This window comes from Mobula birostris, chromosome 22 (assembly GCF_030028105.1).
Source record: "Mobula birostris isolate sMobBir1 chromosome 22, sMobBir1.hap1, whole genome shotgun sequence".
In the NCBI taxonomy this organism is placed as follows: Eukaryota; Metazoa; Chordata; class Chondrichthyes; order Myliobatiformes; family Myliobatidae; genus Mobula; species Mobula birostris.
Window position 1 is genome coordinate 64,345,748 of NC_092391.1, and position 23,514 is coordinate 64,369,261.

The window sequence follows — 23,514 nt, forward strand, 5'->3', positions numbered from 1 at the left end:
TAAAACTATCACAAATAAATTAAATATTAAGGAGTATTTACGACAATATCTTTTTTCCCTTTTTAAGGTGGATGGGGTTCTTCGGAGTCTGATCTATTGCTGCACTTAAACGAGGGTTATTTACATCGATGGTACTCGCTCCCGGGGCTCACGGACCGGATGCCGACTGAGGCACGAGCAACTTCTTCATGAAGAGGCCTCGCGGCCCTGTGGACGGGCCGATTCCATTCCGGTGTCGCGTGGGGAACGGAACATCGAGATCAGCGGATCGGCTGTAGGGACCTTCTGTACTCGGCTGATCGCATCCTCTTTCTCTCGATGGTGAAGGAGACTTTGCTGCCGTTTTCGAGTTGGAGAGCTGGTAAGAAAAGCGACGCGGCAGACCGTAACATCGCAATCAGCGAGTTTTGTTTTATTGGTCTCCTCCTTTGCTGGGGGCGGGTGCCAACTCTGTTCCTTTGTAAAGGAGAGAGCCTGTAGCACGTCGAATTGTTGGGTGAACAATAGTTTTTATTGGACTGCAGATCATGTCCTCCCTTTGGGGGCTTTGCTATTGACTGCTTGGTGGGTGCTGACGCTTCCCGCTGGAACGAGTGCGGAGAGCGGGGAGGATTGACGCTTCCCGCTGGAACGAGTGGGCTTGAGGTGATGCTTTGCTGCTGCTTGTGGGTAGAAGGAAAGCGGCAGGTTTAGGGTGTTACGTAACCGGCAACAATGAATATCAATAGAGACAGGTTATATAAAAACAACCAAACATTTATTAAACCATAAAAAAAACGACAACCTTAACCGGAATTAACAGTTATGCACACGTTCAACAAATCGTCACTCGGCACTGGTTCTTAAAGCGTTAAATGCGAAAACAATTCTTAAAGCGATAAAGTCAGATTATAGTTCTTAAAATGGTAAATTCGAAAGTCCAACAGATTTACACGTTCAATTGGGAGAGACTTCTCTGGAGAAGGATTTCTTCATAGACGCGACTTTCCTGCTGGTTCTGTCCACAGGCTTCACGATGCCGAAAATAGACAGTTTAAAACAACTGACCTTATTTCTTTTAGAGAGACCAAACCTTTGCATGAACTCTTCTCTTTTGGCAAGAATTATCCTTAATGCAGGTCGCTACTCCTTCAACGAAGACGCAATAAGGTCGATCCTTTGTTAAACTGCCGAACGATGCCGACTCCTCTCAATCCTTCGGTCCTTACTTCGATAAAGTCTCCCTTCTGCTGCTGGAATAGGGTAAATCAGCACACCTAGCGAAAAATTTCCAGTCCAATAATATTGTATCTTGCAATAGAACGCAACACTCCATTTTAAAAATGAAACTGTGTCACAAAAACAAACACGCAACAGAAACGGAGACACAGCACATTCTGCCTTGAAATCTACAAACTAAAAACTAAATGCGTCTGTCTGTTTGTCTTGTTTTACGGCGGTTGGCATCCAGCTTAATGGTGCATTACTGCGACCTCCTGCTCTGGAATGTGCACTAGACATATAATCTAAATCCCTTCACACAAACACACACTTTACCCTCCCATCTTTGACCATCCTAGTCCCCTATTCCTGTTTATCCGTCATATCCTATTGTTACGTACCCCGTAACTGGGTTGCCAAACCAGCAGAAATGGATCACTCAGTTGGAGTCTGGATTACTGGAACTAAGAAAGTTTTATTAAAGCAATAAGCAACTCAGTACTCTGATCGAAAGAATGATAAATGCAACAGTTCAGCAATGATAAACACACATGTCCACAGAACTAGGATAATAGGATCAATCAAGCTCTATCATCGTCTAGGGTAAATGACCAGTTTCAAAGTGACGCAAAGTTCAGTTCAATTGAGTTCAGTTCACAGTAATCACTGCTGTGGGGGGGGGGGGGGGGGAAGGGGGGAGAAAGGTAGGAAAAAGGAGAAAGAGGGCAAAAGCGAATGAATATTCAAAACAGCTTCCATACAGACCTTCGATATTCCTCGCAGTCAGCTTTCGGGCGAGCCCTTTGTAATGTCTTCTGAGGTCACCGACTGTGACCCCTCCGTTTCAGATACGATCGTTCCTCAGCGGTGAACCTGGCAACCAGGCAAGGGCGGACACACACCAGGTTCCCACCGATCGTATCTTTCCACCCTGTGCGTCTCTGGCTTAGTCCCGCAACCAGCCCTCCAAAAACTCCCACCGACTTGTGGGAGGCGCACCGCTCCCAGGGTCTCATTACCTCGTGGTGTCATGTGTGTCCTGCCTTAGCGAACCTGTTCCTTTTTTTTTATCTCCCTGCTGGGGTATCACCTATCCATCACACTTCAAACAGTTCAGGGTTCAAAAAGGAGCCGATCTTGACAAATACTCAGACCGGTGTCTCCTTCTGTTAACCTCTCTCGTCTCTTCATTAACATTTCCAAATGCTGCTTCATTGTCTTATTTATCTCTTTCTCCTGAAGACAGGTGGCAGACCAACTGTTGATCCCACTGGTGCCAGCACAGGACAGTTAACATCTTAATCTGTGTACTTTTTGTAACCCTCTTTCATCACACTATATTAAAAAAACCCTGTACCCCTAAAGAATGCTAAAAATACCCAGACCTGTGCTCTCTCACCCTTGCCCAGCAACCCTTTTAATGTGAATCCCTGCACCCCCAACTCCCTTAGTTCAATTCTCATCATCTCTCTCTGTATCCCATATTTGTTGCAACTCAGAACTACATGTTCTACTGACTCCTCTTCCTGACATTCCTCACACAATCCTGTCTGGTGTTTCCCTATCATTTTCAATGTTTTGTTTAATGCACAATGCCCCAGCCTTAACCTAGTCCACACAGTTTCCTCTTCTGTTTCCACTACCTACCCTCGTACCTGCAACACTTGTCCCTTTCCTGTCCCATCTTTCTTGCCACATTTGGTTGACTTTTTCCCCAGATTACACACGTAACCTCTGCTTTACTGATACTAATGTGCATTTCTACATTCTTTCTTTAATGCCCTCTTTGCCAACTCATCCACCCTCTCATTCCCCTTCACCCCTACATGTGCTGGAACCCATAGAAATTTTACCTGACCTCCCTGATTTGCAATTCTTGTAACTAACTGAAGGACTTCATAAAGTACATCTTGCTGACTGTTAGTGTGAAAAGACCTTAAACTCACTAGAACTGAGGATGAATCTGAACATATCAATGCTTTGACTTGTCTGGCTTTCTGCACCCATTGCAACGCAACCAACACTGCCAGCATCTCCACTGTAAACACCTCTAACTTATTAGATGCTCTTCTGCTGATTCCAATTTCTTTTGCTGGTATAACCACCCCAAACCCTGTCACTCCTGTTTCAGGTTCCTCTGCACCATTTGTATAAATGTGAGTATAATCACTATACTTTTCCATCACATGGCAGTTAAATGCATTTACCAAATCTGTTTTATATCTTCCTTTCCTTTTTACCTCTAACAAATGCCAGTCTATGTCAGACCATACAAGCTTCCATGGAGCTACAACCAGATAAACTACTGAAGGACTTATCGTTAGAGCAAACACTCCACATTCTTTCACAATATCGTTCCCTACCTGACTAAAGGTATCCCTCTGAAACTTCCCATTTTCCCAGCACTCCTGCAACACTCCTTTAGCAGGGTGAGAATCATTGTGCCCCTGCAAGTTAGCCCAGTAGTTTGCCATCAGTTGCATCCTTCTTGGTCCCAAAGGCATTACTCCCATTTCTACCTGTAGGGCTAACACTGGTGACATTTTAAAAGCCCCACTGCACACTCTCAAGGCCCAAGCCTGAATCACATCCAGTTTCCTTACAAGAGACCTAGCTGCTGATCCATATGCTATATTTCCATAGTCCACAGATCTCACTAAAGTCACATACATTCTCTTCAACGCTGAACAACTTGCTTCCCATTCCCTACCAGTCAAACATCTCATCACATTTATTACTTTTTTACATTTCTCCTCAACTTTCCTGATATGGAACTAACTGCGTCATCTGGGGTCTACCCTTATATACCCATGGTGCACATGTCATCACGTGACCTCACATCGGCCGGAAAATTACATCAGGTGACCTCCAAAAGACCATTACATCATCCTTATTAAAAAAAAAACAGATCTCCTTAAGGCATGTAACAAGGGTTCTAACGTTTTTACAGTCACTCATTCTTTGGGGTGATGTTATGTGCCTGTGACGCTGTTGCAAATAGTTTTTAATTGAATCTGAACTTTGAAAGTATCCTATTTTGGAGGAAAATATAAATATCTTGAATATGTTTAAGTATTGTGTAAGTGAAAACTGTTGGTTATGAACAGGAACGAGTGTGTGATTACACAAACCTTACGCTATGGATCGACAGCGCAATTCCACAGTTTCCTCAAAGTGGCAACACATGTATATAAGAGCAAAGAAGTCATACAGCAAATTTGCCTTCATTGGTCAGGACATTAAGTATAAGAGTGCGGAAATCACGTGGCAGCAGTATAAAACTTTGACCAGAAAAACTTGATTTCCTTAGAGCATTCGAGGCTGAAGGAGATCAGAAAGAAGTTTATAAAACTATGAGGCATAGATTGAGGAGTCAAACAGATTCCTTTCCGACAGGGTACACATGTCAAATGCTGGAGGATGTAGCTTTAAAGTGAGTTGGACGAAGTTTCAACAGTGATGCGCAGGTGAACTTTCCCTCCACGGATAGTGTGCCAGCTTCTATGCTGCTGCTTTAAGATTACTAATCAGGTGGACACCTGACCTCATGGTCTTTCATCTTATGCCCTGCCCTCGCCCTGTAAAGATAACGCTTTGTTCTGCATGCTATTATTTCCTTTGTACTACATCAATGAGGCACTGTAATGGATGGCTTGCAAAGCAATGTTTTTCGCTGTATCTCCAAACCTGTAACTAATAGAGTCACAGAACAGAAACATCTCGTCCATGCCAAGCTATAAAACTGCCTAGCACCATTGGCCTGCAGCTAAACCACAGCCCTCCAAACCACTCCCATCCATGCACCCATCCAAATTTTTCCTAGATGTGATATTGGACCCGAACTCAACGTGTCCACTGGCAGATCAGTTCACACTCAACACCCTGAGTGAAATTGTTACCCCTCAATTTCCCCCTAAACAGTTGACCTTTTACCCTCAACCCATGACCTAAGAGGAAAGAGCCCGCCTGCATTTACCCTATTTATAGCCATCATAATTGTATACACCTTTATCAAATTCTCCTGTTCTTAACCTTTCGCTATAACTCAGGCCCTCAAGTCCTGGCAGAATCCTTGAAAATTTTCTCTGCACTCTTTCAATCCTATTGATATCTTTCCTGTAGGTAGGTGACCAGAACTGCACACAATACTCACAACTAGTCCTCATCAACATCTTAAACAAATTCTACATAATATTTCAACCCTTGTCCTCGGTACTTTGATATATGAAGGCCAAAGCTAGATGGACTCTGACACCACTTTCAAAGAATTAAGAACTTGTATTCCCAGATGCCAATTTATCAATTATATTTAACAATTTAGGTCCCTGGAAACCACCACCACTGGTAGTCATGGAAACAGCTGAGGGCATAGAAAGATACCGATACAATGCGGTAAATGTAGATGGGCAAATCGAATCAAGTAGATGTGATTGGAAGCGTCTGTCTCTGCACTGTAGGACTCCGACTCTGACACATTATTCCGAAGACAGCAGCCCCAGGTTCTTTACGTTTTCAGTTAAATCCCAAACTCCCATCACGCTGGAGTAATCCTGCAACTTTTATGTTTCACCACCTTAAAGCGGTGACAAGATCGAACGCTATGCTGCGTCCTGAGTGGAATCTATGGGTTTCCGAAAGGAAGAAATTCTTCCCCACGTTAACCAGTAGACAATAAATATTTCAACTGAAGAACCAGAACATCCGGAAATGGAAGAGTCAGGAAGCATTCGCAGAGACAGAAACAACCACGGCCACATCATTCTCACAATCGAAGGAGGATTTGGGCTCAGAGTGAAAGGAATACAGCATGAGTGGTGGAAAGGGCTCAGAGCAGAGTTGATTAAAACTGAATGACCGATATCGATGATGAAGGCTGGTTGGGTGGCAAAGACAACAAGATTGCGATTAACAGCGACAAATGTCTACCATCAGAATGCACGGGAATACAAGGGAGGTCAGAGGTTTTTAAAAATTATTATTCTACTGTAAATGGAGTTTGTCCTTGTATACTGTCATGTTAGTCTCAAGTTCGGTTACTCGATATGCAATCTAATATATCTGGATAATCCGGATATAATATTTCAGGAGAAACAAGCAAGAATAACTTAACAGATATATAGCCACCCCAAATACACATGACATACAAAAAAAGTCAGCAAGTGAAAAACAGAAATATGCTGAATTAAAAGAGGAAATTGAAAGACGATGGAACATTGTCCCAATGGTAATATTTATAACTAAACATTAGCATTAATCAATTAAGCACACACAGCAATATTTATGTGAATCTCCAGAAAGTCAAAATAATAAACATCACTAGAATAGCCCAAAAGCTCCTAGCAATTAAGAAATGAGTGTGCTTGGCTATGCCCATACCGTTTTACCAGTTTGACCTGGGAAAAAATAATAGTAAAAATATAAGGCAATAAACACTTTCAATAAACCTATATTAACGTATTCTTTTGACATAATATCTTGACCTGAAACCAATCTGGAAAATTTACAAAGCAAAACAGGAACTGAGATAGCAAAGTTTAGAAAACATTATGTACACTCCAAAGCACTGAGATTAACAGTACCTAGGTCAAAAGGTGAAAGAGGAAAAATGAAAGCTAAAACTTTGAAGGCTATATTTTTATCAAAGACCATAAAGCTTAAGAGGATAAATGCAGAAAACGCCAAGGGTAACCAGAAACAATCCAACACATTACAGGATCCTGTAACTCAACCTGATTACCTACACAGGCACAATCAAGTGACAGAACATCATTCACCAAAATCTTGCTTTAAAGTACAAACGCGTAAAACACCATATTTTACTATAAACACAAGCCTAATTCAGTTTTAGAGTCAGAGTCCCACAACTTATATTACAGCTGATCCATTATTACAAATAGGACAACCCATAATACCCGCCCGGATATATTACAGAATAAACAAGCAAGAACAACTTACATAATAGATATCGCAGGCTGCGACTGGGGTTGGTGTTTCTCAGAGGGAGCCATCTACTTACAACTTGGGATCACTCAAACAGTTAAAGAGAAGAAAACACGCATCAAATGGTCATTAGAAGTAATCACCTTCATTATGCATGCATATTATCGGGTAATGGAACTTGGGACTGACAGAACAGCACACAGGGAGAAACGTCATCAACCGTTGAAAGCACAACATCCCTTCATCCAAGTAAACGCACAACGAACAGCAGGTCAACGTCGAGCAGCGATAATAAAAACAACAGTCCCTGTAGGCATGTTAAACTAAATAAAACAACGTTGCACAAGAGCTAGAAAGAAACCAGCCTAAAGTCCATACAATGCCATGCAAGAAAATAATGAAGATACCACCCCCAAAGCGCTGATGGAAATAGAATTACTTCAAAGGCAAGTACACCGGGGCCTCAGGATACAGATAAGTGGGTAACAGGAGAGGGAAGGACAAGAGGCCGATACTAGAGAGTACCCCATGTGGCTTTCCCCTTTAACAATAAATACTCCTGCCTGAGTACTGTTGGGGAAACGGCCTCCCTGGGGGAATCAACAGTGGCTGCGCCTCCGGCAGAGTCCGGCCCTGTGGCTCAGAAGGGTAGAGAAAGGAAGAGGATGGCAGCAGTGATAGGGGACTCTATAGTTAGGGGGTCAGACAGGCGATTCTGTGGACGCAGGAAAGAAACACGGATGGTAGTTTGCCTCCCAGGTGCTAGGGTCAAGGAGGATTCTGATCGCGTCCACGATATCCTCAAGTGAGAAAGTGAACAGCCAGAGGTCCCAGTACGTATTAGGACCAACGACATAGGTAGGAAAAGGGAGGAGGTCCTGAAAACAGACTAAAGGGAGCTAGGAAGGAAATTGAGAAGCAGTACCTCAAAGGTAGTCATCTCGGGATTACTGTCTGTGCCACGCGACAGTGAGAATAGGAATAGAGTGAGGTGGAGGATAAATGCGTGGCTGAGGGATTGGAGCTGGGGACAGGGATTCAGATTTCTGGATCTTTGGGACAGGCGTGACCTGTACAAAAAGGACAGGCTGCACTTGAATCTGAGGGGGACCAATATTCCGGCAGGCAGGTTTGCTAAGGTTATTGGGGAGAGCTTAAACTAGAATTGCTAAGGGGTGGGAACTGAACTGAAGAGACGGAGGAAGGGGCGGTTGTCTCACAAATAGAAAAAGCTTGGAGACAGTGTGAGAGGGAGGATAGGCGGATGATAGAGAAGTAATACGCTCAGACCGATGGTTTGAGATGTGTCTATGTCACCAGGTGCGGATATGGCCCAAGTGCGGAGTGAGAGACACTGAAGCAGGTCGAGAGATCATATACTTTAATACGAACAATGTTAAAGGGAAAAGAACAGAATAAACGCCAGGCCAAACAGGGCCATTAATTAAAACTCTCAAATGGAAAACGAAGCCTGCACTGCGGCTGAAAAGGACAATTAAGAATAAAACAAATACCGCTAGTCTTCAGGGTCAGTTGAATCGACAGTCCAATTTCTCAGGCGAGGCGGAATGCAAACAGTGAAGCATAGCTATGTCCTGGTTCAAGTTACGACAAACACTACACCGGAACGAATGGAGTTAAAATACTATCACAATGAAATAATAAATTAGCTGGCACGTGCATATTCACGAGCACAATTGCCGAATCTGTGGTTGTGACAGGGCCCCCCTCCCTAGGCGCAGCCCCTGAGGCGCCGCAGACCTGTGTCCGCTGGAAATTCTGAATGAGGGACTTGTCCAAGATGTCCTTCAGTGATGCTGGTAGATAAGTGCCATGATGTGCACTGCCAATATCGGAGCCAAAGATTTCCATGTAGAGACAGAAACAAGAGCTTTTACAGAAGTAGCTCGACCAAGTGACAGCGTGACACAGATCATTCTCAAAGTGAGGACCCTCCGATTGGAGCTAATCGGGTATCTGCTTCAACAATAACACAGACTCCCTGACTTATCAAAATAAACTTTTAAAAAAGCACCAGGAAACCACATTACAAAGAGCGAATCGCTCGAGAAAAACACAAGGAACTCTTAAACCATTAATAACTGTTGTTAAGCAACAATTAACCAATTCAGGTGCTCTAAAAACCTGAGCCTGATGCTCTAATGCCCCGCACAGACCTGAAGTAGTTACTATAGGACTCCTCTCTCTATAGCTGGTACCTGATGGCCCAGGAAGACCTGAAAACTCGAGACCAGGGAAGACTCGAGAGACGTGGGGAACTCGAGAGGCAGGGAGACTTGGGGATCCTGAGAGACCCGGGAACCCCAACAGACCGAGAGACCGGTGAATCCTGAGAGACTTGGGAGCCCAAAAGACAGAGATCAAAAAACCTCTATCAGGGCCGAGTGGGTGGCTTCGGAGTCCTTAAGATAGGGAGGACATTGAAAAACCGTAAACACATTGAATAAGCCTTGGAAACAATCGGAAAAATAAAAACCTTGGGAACATAGAGAAAAGTCCTTGGGAAAACTTGACAACATTCAACCTGAAACCTGAAACCTAGAGAAGGAACCTTTTCAAATCTCGCTCAGTGTTTTATCCTTCGCAATTTTTTTTCCAGAGACTATTAGGATATACCCTCAACTTTACAGATCAAGACAGCATACACAGATTTCTTTCATTGCAAAGCTAGCTGGTTATCTATTTGATTTGCTGCGTGAAAGTTCAATCTTCCCAGTCTGTACCATGACTTTCACTAAGAGGTTAAAAATACTCCTGATAGGGTTACTTTACTTGTGTATTTGCACACACCTGCCAAGGATCCGCTTTTGGAGTAGGGCTCTTCCAGAATTTACAGTATTGACTTGAATGATGATTTGTTGAATAAGTTGATAAATTTGCTTGAAGGGCTCATTTTGTTATGCAGACTTGAGTCACGGGATCACAAAGCTGGGAACCTGGGTACTTTGATTTCAAAAGCTTGGAATGGATACTGGAGAAACTCAATGTAGACTAGAGAGCTCTGAATGGAACTCTCGGAATATAGGGTCAGGACATGCACTTTCTTCTCAGTACTTGGAGCTTTGATGTTGTGGCCATTACAGAGACATGGATGGCTCAGGGGCAGGAATGGTTACTTAGAGTGCCAGGCTTTAGATGTTTCAGAAAGGACAAGGAGAGAGGAAAAAGAGGTGGGGGCGTGGCACTACAGATCAGAGATAGTGTCATACCTGCAGAAAAGGAAGTCATGGAGGGATTATCCACTCAGTCTCTGTGGGTGGAAGTTAGAAAGAGGAAAGGGTCAATAACTCAACTGGGTGTTTTTTATAGACCACCCAATAGTAACTGGGCCATCGAGGAGCAGATAGGAAAACAGATTCTGGAAAGGTGTAATAATAACATGGTTGTCGTGGTGGGAGATTTGCATGGTGTTCTGCACAGGTACATTCCAATGAGACAAGAAAAGGACGGTAGGGTACAGGAACCGTGGTGTACAAAGGCTGTTGAAAATCTATCAAAGAAGAAAAGAAAAGCTTAGGAAAGGTTCAGAAAACTAGATAATGATAGAGATCTAGAAGATTATAAGGCTAGCAGGAAGGAATTTAAGAATGAAATTAGGAGGGCCAGAAGGGGCCATGACAAGGCCTTTGCGAGCAGGATTAAAGAAAACCCCAAAGCATTCTACAAGTATGTGAAAAGCAAGAGGATAAGACGTAAGAGAATAGGATCAATCAAGTGTGACAATGGAAAAATGTGTATGGAACCGGAGGAGATAGTAGGGGTACTGAATGAATACTTTGCTTCAGTATTCACTGCGGAAAAGGATCTTGGTGATTGTAGGGATGACTTACAGTGGATTGAAAAGCTTAAGCATATAAACATTAGGAAAGAGGATGTGCTGGAGTTTTTGGAAAGCATCAAGTTGGATAAGTCTCCGGGACTGGACGAGATATACTCCAGGTGTGAGAGGCGAGGGAGGAGATTGTTGAGCCTCTGGCAATGATCTTTGCATCATCAATGGGGATGGCAATGGTTCCAGAGGATTGGAGGGTTGAGGATGTTCTTCCCTTATTTAAGAAAGGGAGTAGAGATAGCCCAGGGAATTATAGAGGCAGGATTTATGAACATTTGGAGAGAGATAATATGATTAGGGATAATCAGCAAGGTTTTGTCAAAGGCAGGTCATGCCTTACGAGCCTGATTGAATTTTTTGAGGATGTGACTAAACTCGTTGATGAAGGTAGAGCAGTAGATGTAGTGTATATGGATTTCAGCAAGGCATTTGACAAAGTATACCATGCAAGGCTTATTGACAAAGTAAGGAGGCACATGATTCAAGGGGACCTTGCTTTGTGGATCCAGAACTGATTTGCCCACAGAAGGCAAAGAATGGTTGTAGATGGGTCATATTCTGCATGGAGATCGGTGACCAGTCTTATGCCTCAGGGATCTGCTCGGGGACCCCTTCTCATCGAGATTTTTATAAATGATCTGGATGAGGAAGTGGAGGGATGGATTAGTGAATTTGCTGATGACACAAAATTTAGGAGTGTTTTGGATAGTGTGGAGGGCTGTCGGAGGTTACAGCGGGACATTGATAGGATGCAAAACTGGGCTGAGAAGTGGCAGGTGGAGTTCAACCCAGTTAAGTGTGAGGTGGTTCATTTTGGTAGGTCAAATATGATGGCAGAATATAATATTCATGGTAAGACTCTTGGCAGTGTGGAGGATCAGAGGGATCTTGGGGTCCGAGTCAATCGGACACTCAAAGCTGCTGTGTAGGTTGACTGTGTGGTTAAGAAGGCATATGGTGCATTGGCCTTCATCAATCGTGGGATTGAGTTTAAGAGCCGAGAAGTAATGCTACAACTATATAGGACCCTATTCAGATCCCACTTGGATTTCTGTGCTCATTTCTGGTCACCTCACTACAGGAAGGATGTGGAAACTATAGGAAGGGTGCAGATGTGGTAGATGTACTCTAGATGTGGCCTAACCAGAGTTTTATAGAGCTGCATCATTACCCCGCATCTCTTAAACTCTATCCCTCCACTTATGAAAGATAACATTCCATAAGCTTTCTTAACTACTCTATCTACCTGTGAGGCAACTTTCAGGGATCCGTCGACACATAACCCCAGATCCCTCTGCTCTTCCACACTTCCAAGTATCCTGCCATTTACTTTGTACTCTGTCTTGGAGTTTGTCCTTCCAAGGTGTACCACCTCATACTTCTCCGGGTTGAACTCCATCTGCCACTTCTCAGCCCACTTCTGCATTCTATCAATGTCTCTCTGCAATCTTTGTCAATCCTCTACACTATCTACAACACCACCAACCTTTGTGTCATCAGCAAACTTGCCAACCCACCCTTCTACCCCCACATCCAGGTCGTCAATAAAAATCACGAAAAGTAGAGGTCCCTGAACCAATCCTTGTGGGACACCACTAGTCACAACCCTCCAATCTGAATGTACTCCTTCCACCACGACCCTCTGCTTTCTGCAGGCAAGCCAATTCTGAATCCACCTGGCCAAACCTCCCTGGATCCCATGTCTTCTGATTTTCTGAATAAGCCTACCATGTGGAACCTTGTCAAATGCCTTACAAAAATCTATGTAGAACACATCCACTGCACTACCCTCATCTATATGCCTGATCACCTCCTCAAAGAAACCTATTCAGGCTTGTTCGACACGATCTGCCCTTGACAAACCCATAGTGACTGTCCCTGATCAGACCATGATTCTCTAAATGCCCATAGATCCTATCTCTAAGAATCTTTTCCAACAGCTTTCCCACCACAGACATAAGGCTCACTGGTCTGTAATTACCCGGACTATCCCTTCTTTGAACAAGGGGACAACATTTGCCTCCCTCCAGTGCTCCGGTACCATTCCTGTGGACAACGAGGACATAAAGATCTTAGCCAGAGGCTCAGCAATCTCTTCCCTTGGCTCGTGAAGCAGCCTGGGGAATATTCCATAGCCCCGGGGACTTATCCATCATAATATATTTTAACAACTCCAAAACCTCCTCTCCCTTAATATCAACATGCTCCAGAACATCAACCTCACTCATATTGTCCTCATCGTCATCAAGTTCACTCTCATTGGTGAATACCAAAGAGAAGTATTCATTGAGGACTTCGCTCACTGCCACAGCCTCCAGGCACATCTTCCCATCTTTATCTCTAATTGGTCCCATCTTCACTCATGTCATTTTTTTGTTCTTCACATAATTGAAGAATGCCTTGGGGTTTTCCTTTACCCTGCTCACCAAGGCCTTCTCATGCCCCCTTCTTGCTCTCCTCAGCCCCTTCTTAAGCCCCTTTCTTGCTTCCCTATATTCCTCAATAGACCCATCTGATCCTTGCTTCCTAAACCTCATGTATGCTGCTTTCTTCCACCTGACTAGATTCTCCACCTCACATGTCACCCATGGTTCCTTCACCCCACCATTCTTTATCTTCCTCACTGGGACAATTTTATCCCTAACATCCTGCAAGAGATCCCTAAACATTGACCACATATCCATAGTACATTGCCCTGCATAAACATTATCCCAATTCACACCCGCATGTTCTAGCCTTATAGCCTCATAATTTGCCCTTCCCCAATTAAAAGTTTTCTTGTCCTCTCTGATTCTATCCTTTTCCATAATAATGTTAAAGGCCAGGCAGTGGTGGTCACTGTCCCCCAGATGCTCACCCACTGAGAGATCTGTGACCTGAACAAACTCTGCCCCATCTAAACCATTGGAACTAATCAGGTGCCAATGAGGAAGATAAAGAATGGTAGAGGGAAGGAACCATGGGTGACAAGTGAGGTGGAAAATCTAGTCAGGTGGAAGATGGGAGCATACATGAGGTTTAGGAAGCAAGGATCAGATGGGTCTATTGAGGAATATAGGGTAGCAAGAAAGGAGCTTAAGAAGGGGCTGAGAAGAGCAAGAAGGGGGCATGAGAAGGCCTTGGCAAGTAGGGTAAAGGAAAACCCCAAGGCATTCTTCAATTATTTGAAGAAAAAAAGGATGACAGGAGTGAAGGTAGGACCGATTAGAGATAAAGGTGGGAAGATGTACCTGGAGGCTGTGGAAGTGAGCGAGGTCCTCAATGAATACTTCTCTTGGGTATTCACCAATGAGAGGGAACTTGATGAAGGTGAGGACAATATGAGTGAGGTTGATGTTCTGGAGCATGTTGATCTTAAGGGAGAGGAGGTGTTGGAGTTGTTAAAATACATTAGGACAGATAAGTCCCCAGGGCCTGACGGAATACTCCCCAGGCTGCTCCACGAGGCGAGAGAAGAGATTGCTGAGCCTCTGGCTAGGATCTTTATGTCCTCGTTGTCCATGGGAATGGTACCGGAGCATTGGAGGGAGGCGAATGTTGTCCCCTTGTTCAAAAAAGGTAGTAGGGATAATCCGGGTAATTATAGACCAGTGAGCCTTACATCTGTGGTGGGAAAGCTGTTGGGAAAGATTCTTAGAGATAGGAACTATAGGCATTTAGAGAATCATGGTCTGATCCGGGATGGTCAGCATGGCTTTCTGAAGGGCAGATCGTGTCTAACAAGCCTGATAGAGTTCTTTGAGGAGGTGAACAGGCATATAGATGAGGGTAGTGCAGTGGATGTGATCTATATGGATTTTAGTAAGGCATTTGACAAGGTTCCACACCGTAGGCTTATTCAGAAAGTTAGAAGGCATGGGATCCAGGGAAGTTTGGCCAGGTAGATTCAGAATTGGCTTGCCTGCAGAAGGCAGAGGGTGGTGGTGGAGGGAGTACATTCAGATTGGAGGATTATGACTAGTGGTGTCCCACAAGGATCTGTTCTGGGACCTCTACTTTTTGTGATTTTTATTAACGACCTGGATATGGGGGTAGAAGGGTGGGTTGGCAAGTTTGCAGATGACACAAAGGTTGGTGGTGTTGTAGATAGTGTAGAGGATTGTCAAAGATTGCAGAGAGACATTGATAGGTTGCAGGAGTGGGCTGAGAAGCGGCAGATGGAGTTCAACCCAGAGAAGTGCGAGGTGGTACACTTTGGAAGGACAAACTCCAAGGCAGAGTACAAAGTAAATGGCAGGATACTTGGTAGTGTGGAGGAGCAGAGGGATCTCGGGGTACATGTCCACAGATCCCTGAAGGTTGCCTCACAGGTGGATAGGGTAGTTAAGAAAGCTTATGGGGTGTTAGCTTTCATAAGTCGAGGGATAGGGTTTAAGAGTCGTGATGTAATGATGCAGCTCTGTAAAACTCTGGTTAGGCCACACTTGGAGTACTGTGTCCGGTTCTGGTCACCTCACTATAGGAAGGATGTGGGAGCATTGGAAAGAGTACAGAGGAGATTTACCAGGATGCTGCCTGGTTTAGAAAGTATGCATTATGATCAGAGATTAAGGGAGCTAGGGCTTTACTCTTTGGAGAGAAGGAGGATGAGAGGAGACATGACAGAGGTGTACAAGATAATAAGAGGAATAGATAGAGTGGATAGCCAGCGCCTCTTCCCCAGGGCACCACTGCTGAATACAAGAGGACATGGCTTTAAGGTAAGGGGTGGGAAGTGCAAGGGGGATATTAGAGGAAGGTTTTTTACTAAGAGAGTGTTTGGTGCGTGGAATGCACTGCCTGAGTCAGTGGTGGAGGCAGATACACTAGTGAAGTTTAAGAGACTACTAGGCAGGTATATGGAGGAATTTAAGGTGGGGGCTTATATGGGAGGCAGGGTTTGAGGGTCTGCACAACATTGTGGGCCGAAGGGCCTGTACTGTGCTGTACTACTCTATGAATATAAGGGAAATTAAAGTCACCCATGATAACAACCCTGCTATTTTTGCACCTTTCCAAAATCTGCCTCCAAATCTTCTCCTTGCTATCTCTGCTGCTACCAGGGGGCCTATAGAATACTCCCAATAAAGTAACTGCTCCCTTCCTGTTCCTGACTTCTACCCATACTGATGACTGAACATTGGCCTTTTCTCCTTGGAGCAATGGAGGATGAGTGGTGACCTGATAGAGGTTTATAAGATAATGAGAGGCATTGATCGTGTGGATAGTCAGAGGGTTTTTCCCAGGGCTGAAATGGCTAACACGGGAGGGCACAGGTTTAAAGTGCTTGGAAGTAGGTACAGAGGAGATGTCAGGGGTAAGTTTATTAATGTAAAGAGTGGTGAGTCCATGTAATGGGCTGTCGGTGACGATTGTGGAAGAGACTCCTGGACAGGTAGATGGAGCTTAGAAACATGGAGGACTGTGGGTAACCCTCGGTAATTTCTAAAGGAAGTACATGTTCGGACTGGTTTGTGCGGTAGGTTTTCTACGTTTCTATGTTTCTAACAACTACTCCACAAAGACAGTAATAGTAACACACAGTAGAGCCTCTGCTTACAGAGCTTACAGACAAAAGTATCCTGACATTTAACATCACACTAACAGAATACATGGGCACTGACGCAACAAAAAGACCTTGCATACTGAAACAAAACTCTTCATCAAAATGTGCTCCGAATACAACATTTAGGAAAATTTGAAACATTTGAAGAACTACACACAATAACATACTGAACAGCATGATCAGCAGTGCAGTGCAATGGCTCTAACATAAAGGAATTAATTAATAGAAATCCAAAACTGAGTAATGAAATCAGAACATTGAGATAGCAGAAGAGATTCAGAAACTAAATTTAAACCTTAAGAGTAGAAATAGCCCACCTAGCGGAATATAAGATAGATACCCAAACAAGAAAGTTAAGAGAAAAGTTAAGGAAATACGAAGGAAATATAAGGTCTGTATGAGATATGATCAACCCAATAAAACATTGTAGAATTTATTGATACACTAATACAAACACTTGGTGCATACAAAGCCAGAGTAAGTAGATAGATAAGTACATGAAATGCGTCAGATGAAGAAAACAGAATGATCAATTCAGGAACAATGAGAAAGGTTTATACATGACATTGAAACTAAATTCATCGCACTAAAATGTCACCAACCCTCGCACAGAATTATCAATAACAGGAGATATAATGAACTTTTGGTCTAATATCTGGTCATACAGGGTGTCACACAATTAAGAAGCAAGGTGGATTTGGGAGGAAAACGAAAGCCCTCACATAATTGAAGAAATACAAATACAAACACCTGAAGTTACAATAGAATGCTAAAAGTAGTTATAAAATACCCACTCTCCAGCAGTGATAATATTTATAATTATTGATAAAAAAATTGACTTGCCTTCATTAATACATAACAACAACTGTCTTAAAATTCCTCCACTGTGCTTTGTTGTTCAGTGTAAACACACATTTCACAAATCCATTCCCTGGATTCCATTGTCTGGTGTCAACACACACACACCCATACACACACAACTCCGAACTCCATGCCCTATGTTCCATTGTCTGATGTAAAACCACCTCTCTCAAAACCATCTCCTATGTTCCATGGTCTGGCATGCACTCACACACCTCTGTCAAATCCATCTCCAAAGTTCCATTGTCTGGTGTGAACATATACCTCGCAAATCCATTCCCTATGTTCCACAGTCTGGCATGTACACACACACACTCTTGCCCAAACATTGCTTATGTTCCATCGTCTGGTGTAAACACACAACTCATATTACAATACTGGGAATACCATTGTCTGGCCTGTACACACGCAGTTCCCAAATCTATTTCTCATGCTCCATTGTCTGCTGAAAACACAAACGAACCAGATCCATCCCATATGTTTCATTGTCTGCTGTAAACACACCTCTCTGAACTCGATCTCCTGTGTTCCATTGTCTGGTGCGAACAAACACACACCTCCCAAATCCCCCTGAAATGATCCATTGACTAATGTAAATACACACTTCGCAAATCCATCTCCCATGTTCCATCGATCTCGGCTGCTCCACCAACCCAGGGCATGTTCAAACCCCGGACTCCAGCACCATCAGTGCAGGCTCCAACGACCATGGACACCTTCAAAGCGATTGCGCGACCTCCAACTGCGACTCCAGCCTTGAACTCCAGGCCGGGTCTTCACATGCTGCTATTGTAACTCCCATCTCCCCTTCCCCCACCACCAATCTGCAACGTCGTCTCCCTCAGATCGTACCGTCAGCTCCTGGGCCCTCAGAGGTTCCACCTTCTTGTCACCCCAACCCTCCGCTCTCCACTGACACCACCAGCCTCCCTCCCCCATCTGATCCTAGCTCTCAGTACTCCAGGCTAGGTCTTCACGTGCTGCTATTGTGACTCCCGTCTCCCCTTCCCCCACCACCACTCTGCAACACCGTCTCCCTCAGATCCCACCATCAGCTCCTGGGCCCTCAAGGGCTCCATCTTCCTCTTACCCCAACCCTTCCCTCTCCACTGACACTATCAGCCTCCCTCCCCCTCACCCCTCTGATCCCAGTTCTCATCCATGCCAGGTCTTTACTATCCCTTCCGACCTTCCACTCTCTGAGGCAGAGCGCTCTGTCGTCAGTAAGGTCTTTACCTTTGTCCCCCTTCGCCCACACCTCAGCGAGTTCCGCGTACGCCATGACGCTGAACTCTTCTTCCGCTGGCTCTGTCTGCCAGCTCACATATTCGGCAAGGACTCTCTCACCCCTACTGATGACACCTTCTCCCGTCTTCAACCCTCCTCCTCTTCATGGACACCCCGCTCTGGTCTACTGCCTGCTCTGAATCTCTTTATTGCTAACTGCCGATGGGACATTAACCGTCTCGACTTCACCACACCTTGTTCCAATTCCAATCTTACTCCTTCCAAACGCTCTGCTCTCCACCCCCTCCACACCAATCCTAACCTTACTATAAAACCCGCCGATAAGGGGGTGCTGTTGTAGTCTGGCGTATTGGCCTCTACCTTGCTGAGGCACAGCGACAACTCACGGATACCTCCTCTTATTTACCCCTCGATCATGACCTCACTAAGGAGCACCATTGTCTCCCACACCATCACCAGCCTTATCAGCTCTGGGGATCTCCCATCCACTGCCACCAACCTTATATTTCCCACACCCCCCACTTCCCGTTTCTACCTCCTACCCAAGATCCTCAAACCTGCCTGTCCAGGTAGACCCATTGTTTCAGCTTGCTCCTGCCCCACCGAACTCATTTCTGCACACCTCGACACTGTTTTATCCCCCCTTGTTCAATCCCTTCTCATCTATGTTCGTGAAACTTCTCATGTTCTGAATTTTTTCAATGATTTTAAGTTCCCTGGCCCCCACCGCTTTATTTTCACCATGGATGTCCAGTCCCTATATACCTCCATCCCCCACCAGGAAGGTCTCAAAGCTCTCTGCTTCTTTTTGGATTCCAGAGCTAACTAGTTCCCCTCTACCACCACTCTGCTCCATCTAGCGGAATTAGTCCTTACTCTTAATAATTTCTCCTTTGGCTCCTCCCACTTCCTCCATACGAAAGGTGTAGCCATGGGCACCCGGATGGGTCCCAGCTATGCCTGCCTTTTTGTTGGCTTTGTGGAACAATCCATGTTCCAAGCCGTCCCCCACCTTTCCTTCGCTACATCGACGATTGCATTGGCGCTGCTTCCTGTACGCATGCTGAGCTCGTTGAGTTCATTAACTTTGCCTCCAACTTTCACCCTACCCTCAAATTTACCTGGTCCATTTCCGACACCTCCCGCCCCTTTCTTGATCTTTCTGTCTCTGTCTCTGGAGACAGTCATATGAAGAATGTTTGATAGCTCTGGGCCTGAATTCAGAAGAATGAGGGGTGACCTCATTGAAATCTATCAAATGGTGAAAGGCCTCAATAGAGTGGATGTGGACAGGATGTTTCCTATGGTGGGAAAGGCTAAGACCAGAGGACTCAGCCTTAGAATAGAGGGGCATCCTTTTAGAATGGAGGTGAAAGGAATTGCTTTAGCCAGAGTGGTGAGTCTATGGAAATTGTTGCCACAGGCAACTGTGGAGGCCAAGTCTGTACGTATACTTAAGGCAGAGGTTGATAGATTCTTGATTTGTCAGGGCATGAAAGGACAGACATCCCACTTCTCCCAGAAGTTCCGGAAGTCTCCCGCATATTGATAGTGGCTCCCTGACGCCCGGAAATTATATACAATATCCCGGAAATCGATTTTTTTGAGCAGGAGAGGGAGAGGGAGAGCGAGCATCCTGATTGGTCTCTCTTTGTGCTAAGTAGACCTATCAGTTTTCTCTGTGGGCGGGCTTTACAGTCAACATCAAAAATAATGACAGCGTTGTTCACTGCACTGTTTGTAACAGTGACTTTTCTATAGCTCATGGTGGATTAAAACTCCCTGTAGACTTGCTTAAGGTTGTAATAGGATAAACAGGATTATATAAGTACATATTTTAATGTCACATTTTCTGCATATACCCAACTTGGTTTACAGATTAGACAAAATCACTGAACAAAGTATTACATACACCCTTGGAGGTAGACCGGGGGTGGGGGAGGAGGGGGTGCTACCTCCCCGAAAAGAGTTTTTGCAGGGTGGGATGTCTGAAAGGATATGGGGAGAAGGCAGGAGAAGAGGAAAAATGTATCTGCCATAAAGAAATGGTGGAGTAGATTCGGTGGGCCAAATGGCCTAATTCAATTCCTATGTCTTATGGTCTTATAGAAATCGGATCAGGAGAATGAGGCTACAAATGAATGCTCAGCAACATTTGGAAACTAATTGACTGACAAAAAAAGATGTTTATCCTGCAAGCAACAGGAATTCTGCAGATGCTGGAAATTCAAGCAACACACATCAAAGTTGCTGGTGAACGCAGCAGGCCAGGCAGCATCTGTAGGAACAGGTGCAGTCGACGTTTCAGGCCGAGACCCTTCGTCAGGACTAACTGAAGGAAGAGTGAGTAAGGGATTTGAAAGTTGGAGGGGGAGGGGGAGATCCAAAATGATAGGAGAAGACAGGAGGGGGAGGGATGGAGCCAAGAGCTAGACAGGTGATAGGCAAAAGGGATACAAGAGGATCATGGGACAGGAGGTCCGGGAAGAAAGACAAGGGGGGGGACCCAGAGGATGGGCAAGGGGTATATTCAGAACTACAGAGGGAGAAAAAGGAGAGCGAGAGAAAGAATGTGTGTATAAAAATAAGTAACAGATGGGGTACAAGGGGGAGGTGGGGCATTAGCGAAAGTTAGAGAAGTCGATGTTCATGCCATCAGTTTGGAGGCTACCCAGACGGAATATAAGGTGTTGTTCCTCCAACCTGAGTGTGGCTTCATCTTTGCAGTAGAGGAGGCCGTGGATAGACATGTCAGAATGGAAATGGGATGTGGAATTAAAATGTGTGGCCACTGGGAGATCCTGCTTTCTCTGGCGGACAGAGCGTAGGTGTTCAGCAAAGCGGTCTCCCAGTCTGCGTCGGGTCTCGCCTATATATAGAAGGCCACATTGGCAGCACCAGACGCAATATATCACCCCAGCCGACTCACAGGTGAAGTGTCACCTCACCTGGAAGGACTGTTTGGGGCCCTGAATGGTGGTAAGGGAGGAAGTGTAAGGGCATGTGTAGCACTTGTTCCGCTTACACGGATAAGTGCCAGGAGGGAGATCAGTGGGGAGGGATGGGGGGTACGAAAGGACAAGGGAGTCACGTAGGGAGCGATCCCTGCGGAATGCGGGGGGGGGGAGGGAAAGATGTGCTTAGTGGTGGGATCCCATTGGAGGTGGCGGAAGTTCTCCCCCATTTCACATACATCTGCTCTCACTCCATCCTCCCGCCACCCCACTAGGAATAAGGTTCCCCTGGTCCTCACCTACCACCCAACCAGCCTCCGGGTCCAACATATTATTCTTCGTAACTTCCGTCTGCTTTCCGCAGGGATCGCTCCCTACATGACTCCCTTGTCCATTCGTCCCCCCCATCCCTCCCTACTGATCTCCCTCCTGGCACTTACCGTGTAAGCGGAACAAGTGCTACACATGCCCTTACACTTCCTCCCTTACCACCATTCAGGGCCCCAAACAGTCCTTCCAGGTGAGGCAACACTTCACCTGTGAGTCGGCTGGGGTGATATACTGCGCCCGGTGCTCCCGATGTGGCCTTTTATATATTGGCGAGACCCGACGCAGACTGGGAGACCGCTTTGCTGAACACCTACGCTCTGTCCGCCAGAGAAAGCAGGATCTCCCAGTGGCCACACATTTTAATTCCACATCCCATTCCCATTCTGACATGTCTATCCACGGCCTCCTCTACTGTAAAGATGAAGCCACACTCAGGTTGGAGGAACAACACCTTATATTTCGTCTGGTTAGCCTCCAACCTGATGGCATGAACATCAACTTCTCTAACTTCCGCTAATGCCCCACCTCCCCCTCGTACCCCATCTGTTACTTATTTTTATACACACTTATACATACTTATTTTTCTCCCTCTGTAGTTCTGAATATACCCCTTGCCCATCCTCTGGGTCCCCCCCCCCCGGTCTTTCTTCCAGGACCTCCTGTCCCATGATCCTCTCATATCCCCTTTGCCAATCACCTGTCCAGCTCTTGGCTCCATCCCTCCCCCTCCTGTCTTCTCCTATCATTTTGGATCTCCCCCTCCCCCTCCCACTTTCAAATCCCTTACTCACTCTTCCTTCAGTTAGTTAGGTTGGTTGGGAGTTGGCTTGACTGGAAGCCGGCTGTGTTTTGCTTGATGCGTGAGTGTGTTTTGGAACCTGTTGAGGGAAAGAGAGTGGGGAAGGAACGGAAATTGCTGGGAGGGGGTCGTGTGGGTCCGGTAATGGCGGACAAGATAAGAGGTGGGATTGAGGGAAAGAAAGTGGGGAAAGAGAGGGATAGAGACTTGGGACCAGAGGTAGGCAGCTGGGGAGAGGTGGATTATTGTGAAGGGAAAAATAAAGGGAATGAGGAGGTAGTAAGGGGTCGGATGAATAAGAACCAAGACAAAGGGAATAAAAGAATAAGAAATGATAGTGGAGAAAGCTCTGAAAGTGAGGAAGATGAACAAGCTCAGAGAGGAGGTGTTGTCATAATTAGGTTTAATGAGAAGGCTCAGGGACATATGAAGAAAATTAACCCGTTTGTGCTAACAACAACTCTGACAAATAAGATAGGGGAAATAGTATTTGCAAAAGTCCTTAATGATGGCAACTTATTGGTAAGATGTGCGAATGAGGAACAACTTGAGAAAGCACTCAAGCTAAAAGAGATAGGAAAATGCAAGGTGGAATACACTGGGAGGGTGGGAGCACAAAACAGTGGTTGTAAAGGAGTGATCACGGGGATACCAATGAGTATAAATATGGAGGAGATAAAGAGGAATATCAAAGGAGGGAAAGTAATGAATGTTCAAAGACTGAAAACAACAAAGGAGGGAGTGAAAAAGGAAAGTGAATCAGTATTGATTGAATTTGAAGAAG

The 23,514-nt window shown here is 45.1% G+C and overlaps 1 protein-coding gene across 1 annotated transcript in view; it reads left to right on the plus strand.

Annotated features, from left to right (window-relative positions):
• Window positions 1-332: 332 nt before the first annotated feature.
• LOC140186518 (uncharacterized) overlaps window positions 333-23,514 on the plus strand; it is a 32,771-nt gene continuing 9,589 nt past the window's right edge. The window contains exon 1 of the mRNA XM_072240907.1: window positions 333-361. The gene's annotated coding sequence lies outside the window, so the exon portion shown is untranslated. The remainder of the gene's footprint in view (window positions 362-23,514) is intronic.